This window comes from Petromyzon marinus, unplaced genomic scaffold (assembly GCF_048934315.1).
Source record: "Petromyzon marinus isolate PM22_M1 ecotype Great Lakes invasive population unplaced genomic scaffold, UKy_Petmar_22M1.pri1.0 PM_Scaffold_15, whole genome shotgun sequence".
Taxonomy (NCBI): domain Eukaryota; kingdom Metazoa; phylum Chordata; class Hyperoartia; order Petromyzontiformes; family Petromyzontidae; genus Petromyzon; species Petromyzon marinus.
In genome coordinates, this window is record NW_027423113.1 from 603361 (window position 1) to 613837 (window position 10477).

The window sequence follows — 10477 nt, forward strand, 5'->3', positions numbered from 1 at the left end:
GAAACCCTAAGGGAGTCTCAGTGATTAACACTGAACCCTATGGGAGTCTCACTGATTAACACTGAACCCTAAGGGAGTCTTACTGATTAACACTGAACCCTGTGGGAGTCTCACTGATTTACACTGAACCCCATGGGAGTCTCACTGATTAACACTTAACCCTATGGGAGTCTCACTGATTAAAACTTAACCCTATGGGAGTCTCACTGATTAACACTGAACCCTGAGGGAGTCTCACTGATTAACACTGAACCCTATGGGAGTCTTACTGATTAAAACTGAAACCTGTGGGAGTCTCATTGATTAACACTGAACCCTATGGGAGTCTCACTGATTAACACTGAACCCTGTGGGAGTCTCACTGATTAACACTTAACCCTATTGGAGCCTCACTGATTAACACTGAAACCCTAAGGGAGTCTCAGTGATTAACACTGAACCCTATGGGAGTCTCACTGATTAACACTTAACCCTATTGGAGTCTCACTGATTAACACTGAAACCTGTGGGAGTCTCACTGATTAACATTGAACCCTATGGGAGTCTCACTGATTAACACTGAACCCTATGGGAGTCTCACTGATTAACACTGAACCCTGTGGGAGTCTCACTGATTAACACTTAACCCTATTGGAGCCTCACTGATTAACACTGAAACCCTAAGGGAGTCTCACTGATTAACACTGAACCCTATGGGAGTCTCACTGATTAACACTTAGCCCTATTGGAGTCTCACTGATTAACACTGAAACCTGTGGGAGTCTCACTGATTAACACTGAACCCTATGGGAGTCTCACTGATTAACACTGAACCTTGTGGGAGTCTCACTGATTAACACTGAACTCTATGGGATTCTCACTCATTAACACTGAACCCTATGGGAGTCTCACTGATTAACACTGAAACCCTAAGGGAGTCTCACTGATTGACACTGAACCCTATGGGAGTCTCACTGATTAACACTTAACCCTATTGGAGTCTCACTGATTAACACTGAAACCTGTGGGAGTCTCACTGATTAACACTGAACCCTATGGGAGTCTCACTGATTAACACTGAACCCTGTGGGAGTCTCACTGATTAACACTGAACTCTATGGGATTCTCACTCATTAACACTGAACCCTATGGGAGTCTCACTGATTAACACTGAACCCTGTGGGAGTCTCAGTGATTAACACTGAACCCTGAGGGAGTCTCACTGATTAACACTGAACAGTGTGGGAGTCTCACTGATTAACACCGAACACTGTGGGAGTCTCAATGATTAACACTGAATCCTGTGGGAGTCTCACTGATTAACAATGAACCCTATGGGAGTCTCACTGATTAACACATGAACCCTGAGGGAGTCTCACTGATTAACACTGAACCCTGAGGGAGTCTCACTGATTAACACTGAAACCTGTGGGAGTCTCACTGATTAACACTGAACCCTATGGGAGTCTCATTGATTAACACTGAACCCTGAGGGAGTCTCACTGATTAACACTGAACCCTATGGGAGTCTTACTGATTAAAACTGAAACCTGTGGGAGTCTCATTGATTAACACTGAACCCTATGGGAGTCTCACTGATTAACACTGAACCCTGTGGGAGTCTCACTGATTAACACTTAACCCTATTGGAGCCTCACTGATTAACACTGAAACCCTAAGGGAGTCTCAGTGATTAACACTGAACCCTATGGGAGTCTCACTGATTAACACTTAACCCTATTGGAGTCTCACTGATTAACACTGAAACCTGTGGGAGTCTCACTGATTACCATTGAACCCTATGGGAGTCTCACTGATTAACACTGAACCCTATGGGAGTCTCACTGATTAACACTGAACCCTGTGGGAGTCTCACTGATTAACACTTAACCCTATTGGAGCCTCACTGATTAACACTGAAACCCTAAGGGAGTCTCACTGATTAACACTGAACCCTATGGGAGTCTCACTGATTAACACTTAACCCTATTGGAGTCTCACTGATTAACACTGAAACCTGTGGGAGTCTCACTGATTAACACTGAACCCTATGGGAGTCTCACTGATTAACACTGAACCTTGTGGGAGTCTCACTGATTAACACTGAACTCTATGGGATTCTCACTCATTAACACTGAACCCTATGGGAGTCTCACTGATTAACACTGAAACCCTAAGGGAGTCTCACTGATTGACACTGAACCCTATGGGAGTCTCACTGATTAACACTTAACCCTATTGGAGTCTCACTGATTAACACTGAAACCTGTGGGAGTCTCACTGATTAACACTGAACCCTATGGGAGTCTCACTGATTAACACTGAACCCTGTGGGAGTCTCACTGATTAACACTGAACTCTATGGGATTCTCACTCATTAACACTGAACCCTATGGGAGTCTCACTGATTAACACTGAACCCTGTGGGAGTCTCAGTGATTAACACTGAACCCTGAGGGAGTCTCACTGATGAACACTGAACAGTGTGGGAGTCTCACTGATTAACACCGAACACTGTGGGAGTCTCAATGATTAACACTGAATCCTGTGGGAGTCTCACTGATTAACAATGAACCCTATGGGAGTCTCACTGATTAACACGTGAACCCTGAGGGAGTCTCACTGATTAACACTGAACCCTGAGGGAGTCTCACTGATTAACACTGAAACCTGTGGGAGTCTCACTGATTAACACTGAACCCTATGGGAGTCTCATTGATTAACACTGAACCCTATGGGAGTCTCACTGATTAACACATGAACCCTGTGGGAGTCTCACTGATTTACACTGAACCCTATGGGAGTCTCACTGATTAACACTGAACCCTGTGGGAGTCTCATTGATTAACACTGAAGACTGTGGGAGTGTCACTTGATTAACACTGAACCCTGTGGGAGTCTCACTGATTAACACTGAACCCTATGGGAGTCTCACTGATTAACACTGAACCCTAAGGGAGTCTTACTGATTAACACTGAACCCTGTGGGAGTCTCACTGATTTACACTGAACCCTATGGGAGTCTCACTCATTAACACTGAACCCTGTGGGAGTCTCATTGATTAACACTGAAGACTGTGGGAGTGTCACTTGATTAACACTGAACCCTGTGGGAGTCTCACTGATTAACACTGAACCCTATGGGAGTCTCACTGATTAACACTGAACCCTAAGGGAGTCTTACTGATTAACACTGAACCCTGTGGGAGTCTCACTGATTAACACTGAACCCTGTGGGAGTCTCACTGATTAACACTGAACCTTGTGGGAGTCTCACTGATTAACACTGAAGCCTATGGGATTCTCACTGATTAACACTGAACCCCATGGGAGTCTCACTGATTAACACTTAACCCTATGGGAGTCTCACTGATTAACACTGAAACCCTAAGGGAGTCTCACTGATTGACACTGAACCCTATGGGAGTCTCACTGATTAACACTGAAACCCTAAGGGAGTCTCACTGATTGACACTGAACCCTATGGGAGTCTCACTGATTAACACTTAACCCTATTGGAGTCTCACTGATTAACACTGAAACCTGTGGGAGTCTCACTGATTAACACTGAACCCTATGGGAGTCTCACTGATTAACACTGAACCCTGTGGGAGTCTCACTGATTAACACTGAACTCTATGGGATTCTCACTCATTAACACTGAACCCTATGGGAGTCTCACTGATTAACACTGAACCCTGTGGGAGTCTCAGTGATTAACACTGAACCCTGAGGGAGTCTCACTGATTAACACTGAACAGTGTGGGAGTCTCACTGATTAACACCGAACACTGTGGGAGTCTCAATGATTAACACTGAATCCTGTGGGAGTCTCACTGATTAACAATGAACCCTATGGGAGTCTCACTGATTAACACATGAACCCTGAGGGAGTCTCACTGATTAACACTGAACCCTGAGGGAGTCTCACTGATTAACACTGAAACCTGTGGGAGTCTCACTGATTAACACTGAACCCTATGGGAGTCTCATTGATTAACACTGAACCCTGAGGGAGTCTCACTGATTAACACTGAACTCTATGGGAGTCTTACTGATTAAAACTGAAACCTGTGGGAGTCTCATTGATTAACACTGAACCCTATGGGAGTCTCACTGATTAACACTGAACCCTGTGGGAGTCTCACTGATTAACACTTAACCCTATTGGAGCCTCACTGATTAACACTGAAACCCTAAGGGAGTCTCAGTGATTAACACTGAACCCTATGGGAGTCTCACTGATTAACACTTAACCCTATTGGAGTCTCACTGATTAACACTGAAACCTGTGGGAGTCTCACTGATTACCATTGAACCCTATGGGAGTCTCACTGATTAACACTGAACCCTATGGGAGTCTCACTGATTAACACTGAACCCTGTGGGAGTCTCACTGATTAACACTTAACCCTATTGGAGCCTCACTGATTAACACTGAAACCCTAAGGGAGTCTCACTGATTAACACTGAACCCTATGGGAGTCTCACTGATTAACACTTAACCCTATTGGAGTCTCACTGATTAACACTGAAACCTGTGGGAGTCTCACTGATTAACACTGAACCCTATGGGAGTCTCACTGATTAACACTGAACCTTGTGGGAGTCTCACTGATTAACACTGAACTCTATGGGATTCTCACTCATTAACACTGAACCCTATGGGAGTCTCACTGATTAACACTGAAACCCTAAGGGAGTCTCACTGATTGACACTGAACCCTATGGGAGTCTCACTGATTAACACTTAACCCTATTGGAGTCTCACTGATTAACACTGAAACCTGTGGGAGTCTCACTGATTAACACTGAACCCTATGGGAGTCTCACTGATTAACACTGAACCCTGTGGGAGTCTCACTGATTAACACTGAACTCTATGGGATTCTCACTCATTAACACTGAACCCTATGGGAGTCTCACTGATTAACACTGAACCCTGTGGGAGTCTCAGTGATTAACACTGAACCCTGAGGGAGTCTCACTGATGAACACTGAACAGTGTGGGAGTCTCACTGATTAACACCGAACACTGTGGGAGTCTCAATGATTAACACTGAATCCTGTGGGAGTCTCACTGATTAACAATGAACCCTATGGGAGTCTCACTGATTAACACGTGAACCCTGAGGGAGTCTCACTGATTAACACTGAACCCTGAGGGAGTCTCACTGATTAACACTGAAACCTGTGGGAGTCTCAATGATTAACACTGAACCCTATGGGAGTCTCATTGATTAACACTGAACCCTATGGGAGTCTCACTGATTAACACATGAACCCTGTGGGAGTCTCACTGATTTACACTGAACCCTATGGGAGTCTCACTGATTAACACTGAACCCTGTGGGAGTCTCATTGATTAACACTGAAGACTGTGGGAGTGTCACTTGATTAACACTGAACCCTGTGGGAGTCTCACTGATTAACACTGAACCCTATGGGAGTCTCACTGATTAACACTGAACCCTAAGGGAGTCTTACTGATTAACACTGAACCCTGTGGGAGTCTCACTGATTTACACTGAACCCTATGGGAGTCTCACTCATTAACACTGAACCCTGTGGGAGTCTCATTGATTAACACTGAAGACTGTGGGAGTGTCACTTGATTAACACTGAACCCTGTGGGAGTCTCACTGATTAACACTGAACCCTATGGGAGTCTCACTGATTAACACTGAACCCTAAGGGAGTCTTACTGATTAACACTGAACCCTGTGGGAGTCTCACTGATTAACACTGAACCCTGTGGGAGTCTCACTGATTAACACTGAACCTTGTGGGAGTCTCACTGATTAACACTGAAGCCTATGGGATTCTCACTGATTAACACTGAACCCCATGGGAGTCTCACTGATTAACACTTAACCCTATGGGAGTCTCACTGATTAACACTGAACCCTGAGGGAGTCTCACTGATTAACACTGAACCCTATGGGAGTCTTACTGATTAACACTGAACCCTGTGGGAGTCTCACTGATTAACCCTGAACCTTGTGGGAGTCTCACTGATTAACACTGAACCCTGTAGGAGTCTCACTGATTACCACTGAAGCCTATGGGAGTCTCACTGATTAACACTGAACCCCATGGGAGTCTCACTGATTAACACTTAACCCTATGGGAGTCTCACTGATTAACACCGAACCCCATGGGAGTCTCACTGATTAACACTTAACCCTATTGGAGCCTCACTGATTAACACTGAAACCCTAAGGGAGTCTCAGTGATTAACACTGAACCCTATGGGAGTCTCACTGATTAACACTGAACCCTAAGGGAGTCTTACTGATTAACACTGAACCCTGTGGGAGTCTCACTGATTTACACTGAACCCCATGGGAGTCTCACTGATTAACACTTAACCCTATGGGAGTCTCACTGATTAACACTGAACCCTGAGGGAGTCTCACTGATTAACACTGAACCCTATGGGAGTCTTACTGATTAAAACTGAAACCTGTGGGAGTCTCATTGATTAACACTGAACCCTATGGGAGTCTCACTGATTAACACTGAACCCTGTGGGAGTCTCACTGATTAACACTTAACCCTATTGGAGCCTCACTGATTAACACTGAAACCCTAAGGGAGTCTCAGTGATTAACACTGAACCCTATGGGAGTCTCACTGATTAACACTTAACCCTATTGGAGTCTCACTGATTAACACTGAAACCTGTGGGAGTCTCACTGATTAACATTGAACCCTATGGGAGTCTCACTGATTAACACTGAACCCTATGGGAGTCTCACTGATTAACACTGAACGCTGTGGGAGTCTCACTGATTAACACTTAACCCTATTGGAGCCTCACTGATTAACACTGAAACCCTAAGGGAGTCTCACTGATTAACACTGAACCCTATGGGAGTCTCACTGATTAACACTTAACCCTATTGGAGTCTCACTGATTAACACTGAACTCTATGGGATTCTCACTCATTAACACTGAACCCTATGGGAGTCTCACTGATTAACACTGAAACCCTAAGGGAGTCTCACTGATTGACACTGAACCCTATGGGAGTCTCACTGATTAACACTTAACCCTATTGGAGTCTCACTGATTAACACTGAAACCTGTGGGAGTCTCACTGATTAACACTGAACCCTATGGGAGTCTCACTGATTAACACTGAACCCTGTGGGAGTCTCACTGATTAACACTGAACTCTATGGGATTCTCACTCATTAACACTGAACCCTATGGGAGTCTCACTGATTAACACTGAACCCTGTGGGAGTCTCAGTGATTAACACTGAACCCTGAGGGAGTCTCACTGATTAACACTGAACAGTGTGGGAGTCTCACTGATTAACACCGAACACTGTGGGAGTCTCAATGATTAACACTGAATCCTGTGGGAGTCTCACTGATTAACAATGAACCCTATGGGAGTCTCACTGATTAACACATGAACCCTGAGGGAGTCTCACTGATTAACACTGAACCCTGAGGGAGTCTCACTGATTAACACTGAAACCTGTGGGAGTCTCACTGATTAACACTGAACCCTATGGGAGTCTCATTGATTAACACTGAACCCTATGGGAGTCTCACTGATTAACACATGAACCCTGTGGGAGTCTCACTGATTTACACTGAACCCTATGGGAGTCTCACTGATTAACACTGAACCCTGTGGGAGTCTCATTGATTAACACTGAAGACTGTGGGAGTGTCACTTGATTAACACTGAACCCTGTGGGAGTCTCACTGATTAACACTGAACCCTATGGGAGTCTCACTGATTAACACTGAACCCTAAGGGAGTCTTACTGATTAACACTGAACCCTGTGGGAGTCTCACTGATTTACACTGAACCCTATGGGAGTCTCACTCATTAACACTGAACCCTGTGGGAGTCTCATTGATTAACACTGAAGACTGTGGGAGTGTCACTTGATTAACACTGAACCCTGTGGGAGTCTCACTGATTAACACTGAACCCTATGGGAGTCTCACTGATTAACACTGAACCCTAAGGGAGTCTTACTGATTAACACTGAACCCTGTGGGAGTCTCACTGATTAACACTGAACCCTGTGGGAGTCTCACTGATTAACACTGAACCTTGTGGGAGTCTCACTGATTAACACTGAAGCCTATGGGATTCTCACTGATTAACACTGAACCCCATGGGAGTCTCACTGATTAACGCTTAACCCTATGGGAGTCTCACTGATTAACACTGAACCCTGAGGGAGTCTCACTGATTAACACTGAACCCTATGGGAGTCTTACTGATTAACACTGAACCCTGTGGGAGTCTCACTGATTAACCCTGAACCTTGTGGGAGTCTCACTGATTAACACTGAACCCTGTAGGAGTCTCACTGATTACCACTGAAGCCTATGGGAGTCTCACTGATTAACACTGAACCCCATGGGAGTCTCACTGATTAACACTTAACCCTATGGGAGTCTCACTGATTAACACCGAACCCCATGGGAGTCTCACTGATTAACACTTAACTCTATGGGAGACTCACTGATTAACACTGAACCCTGAGGGAGTCTCACTGATTAACACTGAACCCTATGGGAGTCTTACTGATTAAAACTGAACCCTGTGGGAGTCTCATTGATTAACACTGAAACCTGTGGGAGTCTCATTGATTAACACTGAAACCTGTGGGAGTCTCACTGATTAACACTGAACCCTATGGGAGTCTCACTGATTAACACTGAACCCTGTGGGAGTCTCACTGATTAACACTTAACCCTATTGGAGCCTCACTGATTAACACTGAAACCTGTGGGAGTCTCACTGATTAACACTGAACCCTATGGGAGTCTTACTGATTAAAACTGAAACCTGTGGGAGTCTCATTGATTAACACTGAAACCTGTGGGAGTCTCAATGATTAACACTGAACCCTATGGGAGTCTCACTGATTAACACTGAACCCTGTGGGAGTCTCACTGATTAACACTTAACCCTATTGGAGCCTTACTGATTAACACTGAAACCCTAAGGGAGTCTCACTGATTAACACTGAACCCTATGGGAGTCTCACTGATTAACACTTAACCCTATTGGAGTCTCACTGATTAACACTGAAACCTGTGGGAGTCTCACTGATTAACACTGAACCCTATGGGAGTCTCACTGATTAACACTGAACCTTGTGGGAGTCTCACTGATTAACACTGAACTCTATGGGATTCTCACTCATTAACACTGAACCCTATGGGAGTCTCACTGATTAACACTGAAACCCTAAGGGAGTCTCACTGATTGACACTGAACCCTATGGGAGTCTCACTGATTAACACTTAACCCTATTGGAGTCTCACTGATTAACACTGAAACCTGTGGGAGTCTCACTGATTAACACTGAACCCTATGGGAGTCTCACTGATTAACACTGAACCCTGTGGGAGTCTCACTGATTAACACTGAACTCTATGGGATTCTCACTCATTAACACTGAACCCTATGGGAGTCTCACTGATTAACACTGAACCCTGTGGGAGTCTCAGTGATTAACACTGAACCCTGAGGGAGTCTCACTGATGAACACTGAACAGTGTGGGAGTCTCACTGATTAACACCGAACACTGTGGGAGTCTCAATGATTAACACTGAATCCTGTGGGAGTCTCACTGATTAACAATGAACCCTATGGGAGTCTCACTGATTAACACATGAACCCTGAGGGAGTCTCACTGATTAACACTGAACCCTGAGGGAGTCTCACTGATTAACACTGAAACCTGTGGGAGTCTCACTGATTAACACTGAACCCTATGGGAGTCTCATTGATTAACACTGAACCCTATGGGAGTCTCACTGATTAACACATGAACCCTGTGGGAGTCTCACTGATTTACACTGAACCCTATGGGAGTCTCACTGATTAACACTGAACCCTGTGGGAGTCTCATTGATTAACACTGAAGACTGTGGGAGTGTCACTTGATTAACACTGAACCCTGTGGGAGTCTCACTGATTAACACTGAACCCTATGGGAGTCTCACTGATTAACACTGAACCCTAAGGGAGTCTTACTGATTAACACTGAACCCTGTGGGAGTCTCACTGATTTACACTGAACCCTATGGGAGTCTCACTCATTAACACTGAACCCTGTGGGAGTCTCATTGATTAACACTGAAGACTGTGGGAGTGTCACTTGATTAACACTGAACCCTGTGGGAGTCTCACTGATTAACACTGAACCCTATGGGAGTCTCACTGATTAACACTGAACCCTAAGGGAGTCTTACTGATTAACACTGAACCCTGTGGGAGTCTCACTGATTAACACTGAACCCTGTGGGAGTCTCACTGATTAACACTGAACCTTGTGGGAGTCTCACTGATTAACACTGAAGCCTATGGGATTCTCACTGATTAACACTGAACCCCATGGGAGTCTCACTGATTAACACTTAACCCTATGGGAGTCTCACTGATTAACACTGAACCCTGAGGGAGTCTCACTGATTAACACTGAACCCTATGGGAGTCTTACTGATT